The sequence below is a fragment of the Muscardinus avellanarius genome (genome assembly GCF_963383645.1).
Source record: "Muscardinus avellanarius genome assembly, chromosome: 5".
In the NCBI taxonomy this organism is placed as follows: Eukaryota; Metazoa; Chordata; class Mammalia; order Rodentia; family Gliridae; genus Muscardinus; species Muscardinus avellanarius.
Genome location: NC_137790.1, coordinates 65,595,000 through 65,612,609, shown reverse-complemented (window position 1 = coordinate 65,612,609; position 17,610 = coordinate 65,595,000).

Genomic DNA, 17,610 nt, shown 5'->3' with positions numbered 1-17,610 from the left:
CTTAGTGAGCCCCTCAGCAACTTGGCAAGACCCTGTTTCAAAATTTTTTTTAAAAAAGGGGGCTGGAGGTATGGCTTGGAGGTGGATTCAATCCTCAATGTAAAAAAAAAAAAAAATTTTTAATTCCTCTGTCCAAAAAAAACTAAGACTCACAGAAATGTAGTTGTATTTCCTGCTGGGAAGGATTATTCTCTTGACTTTTGCCTTCTCTTCCAAGTCTTCTCCCTTGTCATGGGTATTTTTTTTTTTTACTACATAGTCAGACAACTGGGGCTATCAAGAGACCTTGTAAAAGTACTCGTGATTTTCATGCTCTTGGAGGACAGAAACAAAAATATGTTTCACCTCCAAAAATGGACTTACCTCCTTTGCAAACAAAAACTAAACTCCTCAGCATGAAGCTATTTGAGTTATACCCTACTGAGCTGTTCCTTTCTTCCTCCGGAACTGCTGGTTCATCCCCAAGTTGGTTATGGTTTTACCGTTTCTATTGGCTAGTCTCCCTGGATTTCTCATTTTGCTCTTTGCAGGCTTTGAATTATTTGTGGAAAAATAATATATATATATGTGTATGTATTTTTTTTAATCTTACATTTACAGATGCTATATTTACAATAATGTGTGTATTATAAGAAAATTAGAATTAACAGTTTAAACTTAAAAGGATGAGAAGTACTGCATTTGGATTATTTAAAAAAAAATAAGAACTATGCTTTCTTTAGAAAAACCTGGAGCCCCATTTTTTTTCCCATGTTTTAATTATTTGCTTAAAAGAAATTCATGTATGGACCATGTACTGTGGGAATATCCTTGTCCTTGCTTTTTTTTCTTCATCTTCATGAACTTTTAGCCTGTATGGAGCTTTGGTCCCTGATGACTATCAGATTTTATAGCAATGGAAGTGCAATGCTAAATCTGCCCTAAAAACTATTAAAATTTTGAAGACAAATAAACATCCCATGAAAAGTGTAAGATAAGACCCTGAGTTAAAGACACATAAATCCAGTTTCAGAAAGCTTGCTCTTAAGTATCTAAAATATTTCTCCTCCAAAGAAAGCATTTGCCCCCGTAATGTAAATTTTCCATCGTGGTTGGCATAATATCTGTAAACATCACACTAAACGCAAAATGGAGTTTACATTTATGTGCATGCTAGTTGGAAGAGAAGTAAACTATTCACATTTGCATTTAGCTATGCTGTTCAAATGTCGCCCACTAAAATTTAAGAAAGAATTTGTTTTCACCCAGCAATGTACATCACTCTCCTCTTGGCAAGGAAGCTAGTGTTAACATTAGATTTAGGTTTAACATTTACACCAGCGAATGTTTATGGATATCCTGGAAAACTTATTTTAAAATCTTGATTTCTTTTCTGCGCATTTACATACTGTGTGCTGATTAATAAATTAGGCACCAATCATGTGTAAATCAATGTAAATCACTAGTTTATGTACATAGTATAAACTATGTAAACTTCATTTTCCATGCAAGGCCCAAGTTCAGCTAAACCTATAAATTTTAAACGGGGTTGGGGGGGGGAGTCAAATAAAATAGAGAAAAACCAAAGCATTTCACATGTCAAGATGGGAAAAATTGACTAAAAGCCCAAAGCTAAGGTTTTCTCAGCCAAAGGAAGCAGGCTCACAGGAACCCGTTAAGGCACACTTCCTGCTCAGGTCACAAGAAAATGGTTACCACTTTGTTCCTTAATAACGTAAATAGAGATTCTTCCAACTGTTGCCATAGCTGTCTCACCAGAAGGCAGAGCAAGGGAAAAAGAAAAAGAGGAGAATCTGAGGGGCTCATGTGTCTGTTACATCAACTCTCAGCTGTTTTGTCATTTCATCCTCACCACAGCTCCAGGGAAGCCCTCTATACCCTGATGATGAGAAGTACAGCTTGGCTTTTGTTTTCCATTCAACAAAAACATTGAGAGAGTTTCTTTGTCATTTTAATTCTAATAAAGAGTAAAATACAAGAAATATGTGAACAGGGCATGGTGCTACACACCTATAATCCCAGTACTTGGGAGGCTGACACAGGAGTATTGCAGATTTAAGAGCAGCCTCAGCAACTTAGGGAGAACTTGTTTCAAAATAAAATAAAAAATAAAAAGAGCTGGGGGGTGAGCTCATAGGGATAATGCCTCTGGGTTCAATCTAAAGTCACACACACACACACACACACACACACACACACAATTTTATATCCTTGAGAAATATCTTGCTGAGTCATCCTAGAAAATGACCACCTTTGCTTTAGCCCCTATCTCGTATCCCTATTTCTCTGCATATCTATTCTGGGTTTTTTTGGGTTTTTTTTGTTTTTGTTTTTTTCTGGTACTGGGAATGGAACCCAGGGGCATTCTACCTCCAAGCTACACCCACAGCCCTATTTTTTTTTTATTCTTTATTTTGAAACAGGGTCTCACTGAGTTGCGAAGAACCTCACTAAGTAGCTGAGGCTGTCCACGAACTGCGATCGTCCTGTCTCAGCCTCCCAATGCTGGGATTACAAGCATGAGCCACCACGCCCAGCATGCATATCTATTCTGAATATTACAAGTAAGAAACAATCTCTTCAGTTGGAAGTATCTCTCTCAGGCATGATCTCTTAGAGTCATTTTGAAGTGCCTGATGTATTTTACAGAAATATATACATATACCTTTCTTACAATCTGAATGAGTAAAGTGTCACAAGAAAGAGAACTTCAGGAACCACATGAAAGTTCCATAAGGACTCTTCTAGAAAGCAATTTAGGTCACATTAACATGAGGCTTAAAGTGCTCTTCTCTACCTAAGATAAATGACAAGTTTTAAGCAAAGTGGAAGGTATATTGAATTTGGAGTCAGAAAAATTGGGCTAGATTTCTTAGTCTGGCAACAACAAACAAACAAACAAACTGTGGCAATGGCAAACCACTGGAACTTCCTGAGTCTTGGTTTTCTCATCCAAAAAGTGAGTTATATGGATGACATCTTCAAAATCTCTTTTACCTCCAAAATCTATGATTCTGAATTTTCTGTTCACTTAATGTAATACCCACCTAATCATTTCAAGCATTTGTTTGTCATCTCCAGTTTGGTCTCAGAACCATCAGCTTACCATCTCCATTTCAAAAGCTGACGCTTTCTAGAATAGAGGGTCTGGGGACTAACTATAACACTCTTCAGATCAAAACTTCTCATCTATGTAGAAAAGAGTTACATTCAGCGTACACTGAGGATGTTGAACTAGCCAGGGTTGTTTCCTTGTTTATAATATTATAAAATCCAACTGTTGAACTATATCCTAATAACGTTTTGGAGGAAGGAAAATAGCCAGACTGGGCATCATGCATGTAACAAATGAGGAAGTTGTGCACATGAAAAGAAGCATCCTTCTTCTTTTATCCTGGGCCAAGTGCCTCATTATAGTAAATGCATGTCCTTGGAAACTCTTGGCTTGGGCTGATGGCTGCAAGCATGTGGTCCTGGGCAAGTTCACAAGGCTGATCTGTGAGAAACAGGAGAACAATACATTCTGTTGAGGAGAGAATTTCTCATGGGGTAAGTTTCCTCAAACTTGAAATTAGGCAAGTGGGTGGAGAGAAAACAGGCCTCTGTTTAAAAAAAAAAAAAGTGTGAGTCTGTGCTATTTAAAGAAGACAAGTTGAAAATAAGACAAAAATAAGCATGGTTTAGGAGGCCACAATTGAAGAAGACAGAAAGAGTTGAGTCTTCGTAAAAGCCAAAATCAAATGTGAAAGTCAAAGTTTTCTGAGAAGAGATTTAAGCAGGAAGGAGGGAAGCTAAAGCTGTTATCTGGGAATTGTTTCCTTGTGCCACGTTCTGGATGGACTGAGCTCAGTTCCATTTGTCCCAAGCTCTCCTCGATGTTCAACATTTGTCCAGAGTTATCTTCTCATTTAGTGCCTGAAAGAGCAGAAGGAACCTGAGTCTCCTAGGCACTGAAGAGCAGTACTTATTCATAACTTTTCAGCCGTAGTATCACATTGTGTAGATAAGGATACACAATGGGCTTCGAGTCCTTGTGAAGCTCTCTGTAAGTGGAACAGAGATCTGCCCACAGAACAAATCTCCATTCCCACGGTTATTTCAGAGGTACCTTGTGTGGGATGGTGCACCTGAATCCACCCCTACAAGTACGTTCTTCTCCTCTGCACAAGCCCTCTCTTTGTAAAGCCAGGCACAGTGAAATCTGCTTCTTGCAAATGCAGAAAACACATGGAACTATTAGCTTCGTGGCACGCAGCAGTAATCCTAAGCTATCAAGAGCCTTTGACAAACAGAACCCACTTCCCTAAGTCACTGCTCTTCACCAGAGAATGCAAATGGTTGGTCCTGGTGAGTTGTGGCCAAGTTCTGCTCCCCAGCTATTACTGGGAGGGAGGAGGCGAAAGGAAGAAAATGACAGGGGGAGAGAAGCTTAGAACAACTCCAGCCTCCTCCCTGTCGCTTCACCCTCTCCTCACTGCTCTACTAAAAGGTGTATAAATCCTGCTCTTGGTTAGAATTCTCCTTATTAACAGTGTTATATACATATAAATATATATATATATATATATAAATATATTCCTTTTTTCAGCCCTGTAGACATGAACTGATCTTCCCTTGATGATATAAACACATGGCCATTTTTTGTTTAGGTTTTTCGGTTGCTCAAGGTATTTAATTTTTGTTTATTGGGTGGATTCTTTTTCCCTGGATACTAGCTCTGTGAAGGAAAATAAAAAGCGCAGCGTGTGTAAAAAACAAAATAAGAAAAAAAATTGAAATGAAAAAAAGCTTTTTTATTTTCGTTTCAAATGTATTTAAATTCTGTTTCTCTCTTCTGTTACTTTACACGTATGAATGCTCTGCTCTTCTGTGATCTTAAAACAAAATGAAATAAACGTGAAAAGGAGATGTGTCTGCATTCACCTGAGTCGATGATCTTGGGGTGGGCTGCTCTCTGCTTCTTGAAGGTTTCCATGTGTACGTTAGAAAATAAAGCCAATGACAATGAGTGTCGAGTGAGGATTGAGTAAACAGAGCACTGAACAATTACTTGAAGGCCTTTTAATGTCTCTTCTAGCACAGAAGTAAACATACTATTTGCTGTAACTGTCCTCGGCTAGCAAAGAGATTCTCTGATTTTTTTTTCTTTTTCTTCTTGAAAGGATCTTAAGAAATAACAACAAATCATGAAGATGGGCTAGTATAGGCATATAGTTCCAGTTCTTGGGAGGCTGAGCCCAGATTCAAGGCCAGTCTCATCAATTTAGCAAAGCCCTCCACAACCTAGTGAGTCATAAAAGACATAAAATAGGGTTGGAGGTGTAGTTTCAAAGTAAATGTCCCTGGGCTTAATCCCTAGTATCCCCTCATCCTTCCACACATACAAAAGAAAAAAATCACCACCACTAGAAAGCTATAAATAAAGCACTAAGAAGTTTCTGAGTAGCCTGGCATGGTGGTGCACACTTGTAATCACAGTACTTGGGAGGCTGAGAAAGGAGGGTCACAAGTTAGAAGCTATCCTCGGTAATGAATAGTTGAAAATAGAGTTAGGGGGTTTAGGAGGGAGGTAAAAACACCAACCGGGTTATCAGAGACCGCTGTTTTATTAGGCCCCCAACCCTAGTACCCTCCGGAGTCAGACAGCTGGGGGAAAGGAACCGATGGGCCACACATCTGGAGAGTTGTGCATAGTCCTGATCGACCAGCTGAGTTACATGGGGGATCGGAGGCACCGCTGTTTTATAGGCATGCCGATTCTCTCATGACATCTGTAGCATCACAATGTTTGGAGTCTCGAGGCACCTGGAGTCTCGCAATATCTCCGCTTCTGACTTCTGGGGTTCTGCTTCCTGTTCCACGTGGGGGAGGGACCCAACTTATCAGGTAACTTAGGCTTCCAGTAACTTAATGAGACCCTGTTTCCAAATATGAAATAAAAGACAGCTGGTGGTATAGCTTGAAGGTAGAATGTCTCTGGGTTGAATCCCCAGCAACATACACACAATTCTTAAATGATAATTTAAGTGCAAAAAGATTATGGAGGTTATCTTTTCAGACATTTTAAAAATTAGATCCTATGTAGTAGTAAGAAGAACCAAGTTACTTCCCAAAGCTACCTATTATTTCTATTTATGAAAATGCAATTTGTTTTATATTCTTGCTGAGAGCTATTATTCCCACAAAAGTTTTCTATAATCACTACAGCATCCCTACAGCACTGCACAGAAAAGGTAGGAGATGAAAAACCAAAATAAGAAACAAGCAAGCCAAGTTAAAAGAGTTCACGTTAGGTAATTATATATCAGAAGTGCCTGGTAGGTGTGAGGTTTTACTCTAAGCATCAAATCAGGTCCAAACACCTCCAAGAGAACTGATTCTCACTTTGAGTGAGTGAAGGCGGGAGGGAGCGAAGAAGTGGGCAATCACCTCTATTTCCATCATAAGAAAAGGATCTCAGATCGAAATGGCTGGAGGGCTCCATCTCCCTGCAGGTGAAACTTATTTAAAGAATCTGAAAATGCCCTACTTTCATGTGTTTACCAATTTCAAACCTAAGGACATAGTCCTCAAATGAGACCTCCCTCACCTCAGACACCAGCCACAAATGCGGGACCCTCAGAGAGCCATTTCTGACAAATGCAGAGGTTTTCACCACCCCTTCAGGTTCAACAGTTTGCTAAAATGAGTCTCAGAATTGAGAAAAGCATTAACCTTAGAATTTTGGTTGTACTGTAGCGAAAAGTACACATCAGAACCAGCCAAAAGGGAGACAGTGAGGCGTGGTCTTGGAAAGCCCCCGTTCTGGTCAGCATTCTTACAGCTTACAATCTAGAAAATTTGACCACATGACTTAGAGGAAGGACGGTTTATTTATTTTCTTTTTTTTTTTTTTTTTTTTGGTGGTACTGGGGATGGAACCCAGGGGCCTTCTACCTCCAGGCTACACTTCCAGACCTATTTTATACTTTATTTGGAAACAGGGTCTCTTAAACCCGCCAAGGCTGGCTTCAAACCTGTGTGATCCTCTTGTCTCAGCCTTCCAAAGGTGGGGATTACAAGCGGGCGCCACCACGCCCATCAAGGAAGGAAGGTTTATTAGCCCAGTTTTCCTTGGTGGTATTTGAGGCTAGGGAATGCAGATCTCAGAGTATGGCAGCAACAAGCAGAGAAAGGAAAAACAATTAGACTCTGCTCCTTGCACCATGGAGGCTGAAATCAAAAGAAAAATCAGAATGAGGAGGAACCATATATAACTCCCCCTCAAAAAAAGAGAAAAGAAAAGAAAAGAAAAAAATAATCCCCAAGGCTGCACCTCAGGTGCTCACCCTTTCCAGCCAACATTACCAGCCTATAAAACACCACCCAGATCAATTCATTACAATAGGTTTATCCACTGCTGGGATCATAACCTTTGTGACTCAATGACATCAACTCCAACCAGCAATTTATGGGCCATTCTCTATCTAAACCTAACAGTCCCCAACCTGCAGTCTCTGTTGCCATGTCTCATGAAATCAGGATACATGATGTGTGACAACAGTCTTGTCTTCTAAGGAAGGTTCCCTGAGCTCTGGTGTCCAGAGGTTTGGGTGGGGGTGGTGTCTTAATATTGGCTTGACTGATTGAATCATTGTCATGTGCTTGAATGTAATCTGCAACTCCTCTCTCCAGTTCAGGGGTCAGGCTGGCATTTTGTGACTCAAGCCCAGATCTGCTAATCACAGCCTGGCCAGCTCCCATTTCCTCATTACCATAAACTATCAGATATAGTCCAAAAGGTCCAACATGAATAACAAAGAAACAATTATCACTTGGAAAATCCTAAAGAATTAGAACTAATTTACCAGGGCCTGGGGACGAAGGCTAGCCAAAATCTCAATATATGCTTTCCATTACTAATTTTTTTTTTTTTTTGGAGGGGTGGTACTGGGGGTAGAACCCAGGGGCTTTCTACCTCCAGGGCATATTCCCAGACCTATTATTTATATTTTATTTGGAAAAAGGGTCTCACTAAGTTGCTGTCAGCCTCACTAACTAAGTAGCTGAGGCTGGCTTTGAACCTGTGCAATCCTCCTGTCTCAGCCTCCCAAGCGCAGGGATTACAAGCGTGCACCACCACGCCCAGCTCCATTACTAATCTTACTGAGAAACATTTAGGGTCTCTTATGTTTTCCCAGGTGACCTGAGACTTTTTTTTGTCCTTTAAGCATGGTAGCATCATGATTAGAAAGCTAATACATTGTGTGTGTGTGTGTGTGTGTGTGTGTGTGTGTGTGTGTGTGTGTTACTGGAGTTTGAACCCCTGGGCCTCCCACCTCTGGGCTACCCCCCCCCAAGCCTATTTTACACTTTATTTGGAAACAGGGTCTCATTAAGTTGCTGAGAACCTCATTAATCTGCTAAGTCTGGCTTCAAACCTGCAATTCTCCTCTTTTGTTTCAGCCTCCCAAGTACTAGAATTACAAGTATAGGCCAACCTTGCCCAGTAAATTTTATTTTATTATTTTTTTGTACTAGGGACTGAAGCCTGGGGCATTTTGTCTCTAAGTTACAGCCCCAGCTCTTTTTTATTGTTTATTTTGAAAGAGGCTCTTGCTAAGTTCCCGAAGTCCCCCCTACATTGCTGAGGCTATTCTTGAACTTGTGATCCTCCTGTTTCAGCCTCCCAAGCAAGTACCAAGTATCCGCCACCACACCCTCAACATTTTCCTGAGACTTTGCTATCATTAGTGCTTCAGAGGAAACTTTCTATCATACATACTCCCATTCTCCACTCCCATGAAAGTATATTTTAAAACTCACCTGAGCCAAGTGTGGTGGTACACGTCTGTAATATAGTACTTGGAAGGCAGAGACAGGAGGATCACGGGTTCATGGCCAGCCTCAGCAACTTAGCAAGCTCCTTGGCCACTTAGTATCTTCAGTCTTAGTTATTGTGGATAGAAAAAATTTTTCTTTCCTTCTTCAGTTTTTCTCTTCTCCTCCTGCACTGGCTACTGCTAATGGGTATAACCTTTCACCAGTGTAGGCTATGCCCTGGCCAAAGGATTTACTACTGTTGAGGATCTCTGCTGATTCCTGGGAATTGTGTCTGAGAACACACTTGGAGGAGATGATGGTTGTCAGTCAGAAAGCAATGTGACTATTCATGTGCTTTCAAAATAAGACATTTGTTTTTAATCCTACAAAAGAGTGTAAAATTTTGACTATGTTACTTTTACTCTGTATCAGTCTACCTATTCACCTTGTCCCTAACTAGCCTCCCAAGTCAAATAAGAAACCCACCAATCTTACCGTAAAGGCTCCAGTTCTTAAACAACAAATCCCTGCTTCAGGTTCTGTCTGCCCAAAGGTGCTTTACTAGGTAGGAACAAACACCAGAGACTAACATTAATCAGAAATTCAGGAATGAGGAAAACTATTTATCAGCTTAAGAGAAAAGGTACAGTTACATACAGCCCTGGTGTGAGTTATCAGCTGCCGGGCAATTGTCTCTAGAAAACCTGCTGTAGCATTAATTCAATGAAGTGCAATCGCAGGTTCCATTCAAAGACCTCTAATGGATTAACACTGGGACTTCTGTTCAGCTCTTAGACAATCAACCCATCCTGCTTATTCTTCTTTCCCCAAGGATACACACAGGTGTGTGTGTGTGTGTGTGTGTGTGTGTGTGTGTGTGTGTCTGTGAAAACAACTTGGAATTGAGCCCAGAGGCATTCTACCATTTAGCTACACTCCCAGTCATTTTTTTATTTTGAAGCAGGGCCTTATTCAATAACAATATTATGTCCTTGTACCCGCAAGCCTTCCATCCCAGCCTCCCAAGTACTGAGATTGTAGGTATACACCATTGCACCTGACCTTTATTTTTAATAATATAAAAAGTCAAAGTTACATTAGCAATCATGACATTGTAGAGCTTTCAAGCAACATTGATTTATCCAGTTAAATTACTATTTAAGCAAATTCTGAATGGGAGGCAAAACAAGAAAAATGTAAACTCTCAGAATCAAGAGGACACCCTAGAGAAAAGACTGAGAACTCTTTCTAGATGGACATTTTCTAAGGTGTTGGATTGTGCAGTTGAAAAACCTTAGTAACTTGCTTTCCAGGTCTAGCCAAAATCTCCCTACTTAGCTTTTCCCAAGCCCCAGCCAGCTACACTGCCTGAACCCATTAGCCAGGCCTGGTGAGTCATGTAGCCCTGCCAAGAAAAAAATGGGTCAAGAGGAGGCATGTGTACCCATTAAATCACAGGGATCTGCCCAGATGGGAAGGCATCTCCACCTAACCCTCACTCTCACCGTGAGCACCTGTTCTAAGTCTTAGAGACCGGTCTCTGAGTATAACCAGACATCCAACCTAAAAAGACACAGAGCTCTTGTGATGCTTCCACTTATCTTTTGTTTTACAAATTTCATTTTCCTAAGAACTTGAGCCTAAACCAGTCTTGTTCTGAAAGGAAAAGATTTCCATTCCTAAAGAGCAACATCCTGATGTTTTTCCTCCTTTAATCATAATGTGTGGTAGAATAATGGTACTATCAGGAAAACAAGATATTTGCTTATCAACTAGTTGGACTATCAAGGATCCTAATTGCTCAATTCTGTCTCACATTCTAAATGCATATTGAGAAGAAACAAAAGATGAGAACAAAGGAGAGTTAGTCTCCAAGAATGGTTAATGTGAACGATATAGGCCTGCGCTCCCAGGGCTGCTGCAAACAGAAATAATATTGTTTTGAAAGACCATGCATAGGCAGTAGGATTCTCACCTTCCCAAAGACCTTTTGAAAATAAGCAATGATAAAGCGGAAGTTAAAACATCTTGGCGGTTGCAGTCACAATGTTCATTACCATTTTAAATGGTTATTTTTAATGGTACATTTAACTAAAGATAACTTATCCATGGGAAGAGAATGTGACCATTAAGATGAGCATCTGTTGAACAAACTGAGGCTCTATGTTCAGTGATGCATGATTATAATACCAAGAATATTACACACTCACAGCCGACTCATTATCATTGATTGCTGCATTTAGTCCCACTTCAAACCTCCTGCATCCGTAACATTTGCTAAGTACATTATCCCTTTTGAAAAAAACTATATCCCTCAACGTGATCATATAAGTAACAATGGAACTAATTCAAGATGGGTAAGTGTATATGCTGACTGGAAGTAAGCAAATAATACAGATGTCCCTAGCTTGACATTTTTTTTTTTTTTTTGCAGTGCTAGGAATCAAACTCAGGGCCTTGCATATGTTAGACAAGTGCTCTACCATTGCACTAGACCCCCCCCCACCATAAATCAACAATTTGCCAACAGGAAAGTACCACTTGTTGATATGGTATGAAATTCAGCTTGAAAAGGGAAGGATACCCAGAAGTGTATGTCAGATGCAGATATAAGGTCGCTTCTCAATAGTGAACAAGTTGTTCAATTGGAGTGGTGGAAAAGACTGGAGGGGTGACAACATAGGTGTCAGTCCCTGTGCTAGTCATTCATGTGTTAGCTCATTCTCCTTCCACAGGAAGGAGTCCTGAGGCCAGGCACCAAGCTAAGCACTTACTCCCTGAGGGCATGCTCCTGTTCTCAGAACTCCTGTCTGGCAGAGAAGACAGACATTCTACAAAAAATTTGCAAGTCCAACTTCCATGCTGCAAATAAAATGATTTAATGGTCCTGGCAGAGTCCTGCTTTGGACAAACAAGCTTTCCTAGAGCCAGGTCTAGGGAGACTTGGAGTGGAGCTGAGAACACCCTCTATGAATGGAAAAGGCAGCTCCTGAGAGCCCCTTGCCCTGTGCAAAATCCTAATCCCTTCTCTCAGAATGTTTCTCTCTCTCTCTCTCTCTCTCTCTCTCTCTCTCTCTCTCTCTCTCTCTCTCCTCTCTCTCTCCCTCTCTCTCTCTCTCTCTCTCTCTCTCTCTCTCTCTCTCTCTCTCTCTCGTGCACGCGCACACATGCACATACACTCCTGTCTCCACATCAGTGTCTTTTTGTCTTTTGGTTCTACACTGTCCTCCATCATCCTCAGTAGATTTGCCCTCTACTTCTTTCCTGTAACTTAAAAATGAGTTTAGCCAGGTGTGATGGTCCATGCTTGTAACCTCAGCGCTTGGGAGGCTGAGACAGGAGGATCACACAGGTTCGAAGCCAGCCTCAGCTACTGAGTGAGGCTCTCAGCAACTTGGTGAGACCCTGTTTCCAAATACAGTATAAAATAGGTCTGGGAGTATAGCCCGGAGGTATAATAGCCCCTGGGTTTCACCCCAGAACCACAAAAAAAAAAAAAAAAATAATGAGTTTAACTTTGGTAACCGTCTCGTTAATACATAGTTAATTTAGTTATTCATTACCCATATATTTCTGGTGAGTGACTTTGAACATTGATTTTATCGTCTCCGTGTGTGTTGGGGGGGGCGGTCTTGGAGATGGACACCAGGGGCATTATACCCCAGCCCTATTTCTTTTATTTTTGAAATAAGGTCTCACTAAGTTGCAGAGGGCCTCACTAAATGTTGAGACTGGCCACAAACATGCAATCCCCCTGTCTCAGCCTCCCAAATACTGGGATTACAAGTGTATACCACCCACACCAGGCTGGTTGTATCCTCTTCTCTACCTACTGACTCAAACTTCAGGTTGAGCAGGACGTACTTGAAAAGGGACAAGGGAGATGAAATTGTGGCAATCAGTCAGCATTTCCTACTGAAAGAAATGGCTCTGACTCGCAAGTGTGGTACACTAAGAGATTGGGAGGCAATGTTAGATCTGCAAAGAAAAGGACAGGAAATGCTTTTTCCATCTCCACAAAGGTACAGAGCTCCACACCATTGAAAGCCGACTGATGAACAAAAGGAAGAGGCAAGACAATCTACTGAAGAACACACTGCTGTCATTAACACAAAATAATATAACAAAGATTCTCCGGGCAACGCAAATCAGAAGTAGAGCTGACCTTCATTTGGAGGTTAATTAGTGTATGGAAAAAGGCCAGGGGACAAGTTTAAATAAATCAGGGCATCGTGATGATGTTGGTAATGGTGATAAACTATTTTAAAACCCTCACACTTTGTGTGTGTTATTTCCCTTAATTTTCATATGAGCTCTGTGTATTCATTTACATTTACTCACCATATTTTATAAAACAGGAAATTGAATATCTCGAAATTAAATGATGAGCCAAAAGCAGAGCAATGACTTGAATGTGTTCCCCAAAACGCATGTGTTGGAAACTTAATTGTGAGTGCAACAAGACTGGGAAGTAGGACATAATCGGAAAGCCATGTGGGCAGAGTAGTGGGTCAAGGGCGTTATCACAGGAGTGGGTATGTTATCAAAGGGGAACCATACAGCAAGAAGCCCCATGCCAGATGCAGTCCCTGTCCTGAACTTCCCAGCCTCCAGAAACATGAGGCAAACTATTTGTCATTACAAATTACTTCACATTGTCCTGCTGTAGTAGCACTTAATGAACCAGGACTGGAAATAAATGAGCTAAAATTCAAACTCAGATTTGTTTACTTTCAGAGACCTTTCTCTTAGCTACTATATCATCTCCCAACACAAAGAAGAGCCACCCATTGGAAGATTAACCATAAAACACTGTGCACTAGCTGGGCATGATGGTGCATGCCTTGAATCTCAGTACTTGGGAGGCTAAGACAGGAGGATTGCAGTTTGAGGCCAGCATGTGGTAATTTAGTGATACCTTCTTTCAAAATAAAACTATAAAAAGGGCTGGAGGTGTATCTCAGTCGTGGAATATCCCTGGGTAAAATCCTCAACACCCCCCTAAATCTATGCACTGAAGCAACACATATAATTTTACAGAACTTTAATTATCTTAGACACCTAGACATTAATAATTATATGTGTTTATAATAAATGGTGGTCACCAACAGCTAGTCCATGCTTTGCAAATAAGGGAATTGAGTCTCAGAAAATTATATATATATTTTTGGTGGGGGGCACTGGTGATTGAACTCAAGGACATTCTACCTCAGAGCTATACCCCCAGCCCTATTTTATTTTTTTTCACTTTGAAACAAAGTCTCACTAAGTTGCTGAGCGTCTCACCATATTGCTGAGGCTTTTCTGGAACTTGTTATCCTCCTGTCTCAGCCTCCCAAATACTGGGATTACAGGCATGCACAATTAAGTGTCTTATTTGAGGTCACATGTCCAGCTGAATAGTGGAATCCCACACCCACTGGCACTTCTGGGTCCTATACAAGCACTGCTTTCACTACGAACTTGTATATACCTGGACACCCTGGAAAGGGAACTCTTACTAGCTCATGTGAATGTACTTGCAGAGTGTAATAGAGTGAATTGTGTCTTTACAATGTATTTGTCAACACCCAGACTCCCAATACCTTAGAATGCATGTCACTGTAAAGCCTTTTAAAGGGAATTCAGGTGAAATGAGTTGCAAGGGCGGGCACTAATCCAGTCTGACTGATGCCTTTCTAAGAAGAGAAAGGAAAGACCATGCGAGGGTACAATGTGAAGCTGGCTGTCTGCAAGCCCAGGGGAGAGAGAGCCTCTGGAGAAATGGAAGCCTCCAACATTCTGAACTCCGACTGTGAGAAATAAATTTCTGTTGTTTAAGCCACCCAGACTCTGGGCTTTTGTTATGGCAATCCTGGAAAGCTAATAAAAAGAGCAAGTTCACTGGTCCATGCAAGTTATCTCTTAATGTTCCTTGCTGTAGAAATATGTGTTTCTCTTCTCTAAATCTGAAGGCTCGTGTGTAGGAGAAGTACTGGTAGGTGTGTGTATGTGTGTGTATGTGTGTGTGTGTGTGTAATGTATGCGCCATGGGAATATATATATATATATATATATATATATATATATATATGTATACACACATATATATATACACAAACATATATAAATATATATCACTATGTTTCTACTATCAATAGAAAATACAGCTAGAGAGGCTCCCACTCCTGCTCCATATGTGAATTCTTGTGATGAGCTCTTTTTACCACACAGGTTGGGCAGGGCACTGAGCAGTTAAGCATGGGGTAGGGCAGCACTCATTGACTACTACTGTATAGCACGCTTGGCCACAGATTTAAGGAAATTGAACTAGGAGTATGTGTTCCTGGTTGAAAGCCTCATTGAAGAAAATAAGTGATTTCACCAAATAGATTAAAAGAAAAAGACATAGCATAAAAGAATAAAAAGGAAACTTAGGAAGTAAAATGCAGAGTTTGGGCATATGTTAAGGGGATAACTAAACAATTATTATTGTTTACTTTTATTTTTTGGTGATACCGGGGATCAAACCCAGGACCTTGTACACACTACGTAGGCATTCTGCTACTGAGAGTAGCATACTACGTACATACTATGTAGGTACTCTGCTACATTACTACCACTGTAAACAATTATATACTAACTGGGAAATATATAGCTATCTCTCATTAACTCCTAAACATTCCCCTAAAAGATGAGGCAAACATCCTTTTGTTCAACGGCATTTCTTTGCCTTAGTTTTGGGGAACATCTAAGTTTCCAAAGCATACCCATATATAGATTATATTTGTTGAGCCTCATGACAACTTATTAAACAAGAATAATATAACTCTCTTCATTTGGTAATAACAGTGTTCCAAAAAAGATGTTGTATTTTGAGATCCTAAAGCATTCATTTGTTTCCCTGTTACTTATCTGAAGTCTAGCTCATTGACCAAAATAAAAATGGTTTATCCCCAAACCAAATTCTTATTGTCAAATACCCCTGATATGTTCCAGAATGGGGGTGAAGTTCCAATATGTCCTCTTCCCTGAGACTTCCCTCTGAGGGAGCTAAACGATGCTGACCCTGGAAATATCCACTCTCCAGCACGATCATACCAATAGGAAACCACTTTTCAATATGGTAAAATAAGCCATATTGACCAAAACATTTTCATAAAAACATTTGTTGTGGTAAATGAGTTTGGGCACTACTGCCCACACCCATATGCAATGATTTATCTCCTGCCAAAACAGTTTCTATGATCCGGTCCAGACTTTCTAAATGTGACCCCGCCTCCCCAAATCTGGAGCAAGACTGGGTAATGTTGGCAAAATAGTAGCAAAGGATGGGGCGTAGAAAATTTCTTTCAACCTCTTCACAGCTCATACAGAGCTAAAGCTGACACAGACCCTGTAAAATCTCTCTCCTTCTTTTGTTCTTTTAGAGAAGACGAAAGAGCTTAGATCGGGAGTTATAGATGTGAGTCAAAAGAGCCAGTTTGGGGGAGTCTATTTGTTGCTGCTGGGGCTTTGTTTTGCATGTCTGTTGATGAGGAGGTGGGAGAAGCCTTTGCAAGAGTGTTTGCCGCACACATTTGGATTCTGAGCAGCTACTGGTCTATTTCCCAGAGGACACTCTCAGAGCCCATAGAGGTCAGTGGAGAGAGAGTGAGAGACGGAGCGCGCAGGAAACATGAATCAGAATAACAAAAGCGGATGTAGCTGATGGCGGCGGGGAGGTGGGAGTTAACAAGCCAGCGCGCACGGAGGGCTCTGTCAGACGCAGGGAATGTGTGGCATAATTGTTTCTGCCTCTAATGATCTTAGTGATGTGGGAGACAAGAGAATATTAAAACAAGACAGAAAAATGGAAACTCGTTTCTAGCAGCTGCCAAACAAAATGGGATATAAAATAGGAAAGAGGTATATTGAAATGTTCGTAAGGTTCACTTCACCAAAATGAAACTTTCCCTCGCACGGATGTCAAATCCTCCCCTCTCCCGCACGCAGAGCGCCCCTCCCACTTCCCCATCAAACTGTTGCTCCCACGTTCCTTCTGCACCCTCCGCTGTCACCCTTTTCCCTCATCACTGTCACATCTCCTTTCCCGCTTTTTAATCTTTCATTTTTCCTATTCCTTTCTTTCCTCTTCATTATTCTGTCACGGCAAACAACATTTTTTTAATACATTTCTCTCTTCTCTCTCTTTCAGAAAACACACACACACAAACACACACACACACACACACACACACACACACACCTGCTCATTCATTATTAATAAGTTTTAGAACCATATCTCCTAACCCCAGAGGTTGATTGGATGGAGCTGTAAAAAAAAAAAAAAAAAAAAAAAAAAAAAAAAACCCTTTGAAAAATCACACAGGAGTGATGCTCAGGGCAGCAGGTGGGCGGTGGTGTCTGCGCTGCTGCGCTGCTCGCGGCCGCCACGAGGGGGCGGAGGAGCGCCTCACTGACGGGCACACCCGAGAGGCTTGGGGGGCGGGCGGGGACCGCTGCGCGCGCCATGTCGCCCATCACTGCGGTTGACAGTCTGCGTAAGGATGCTGTCCGCGTCCCGGGTGGCCACGAATGGGCGCGGCGAATAAGCAGCCGATTCCTGACGCGTGCGGGAGGGGTGAATCCCGCCGCAGGCTAGTACAGATCTCTTCCAGAAACAAAGGAGTGAGTCATGCTGCCTCTGATTAGAGAAGGCACAGAGGCAACGCCTGGCGAGCCCCTGGGAACGCGGCAGCCTGGCTTCTCCCTTTTCCATGACCCCCATGGTTGGAGCGTCCCCACCAGAGCCAGCCCGCACTCATCCCACTCCCCTCCCCGGTGGCA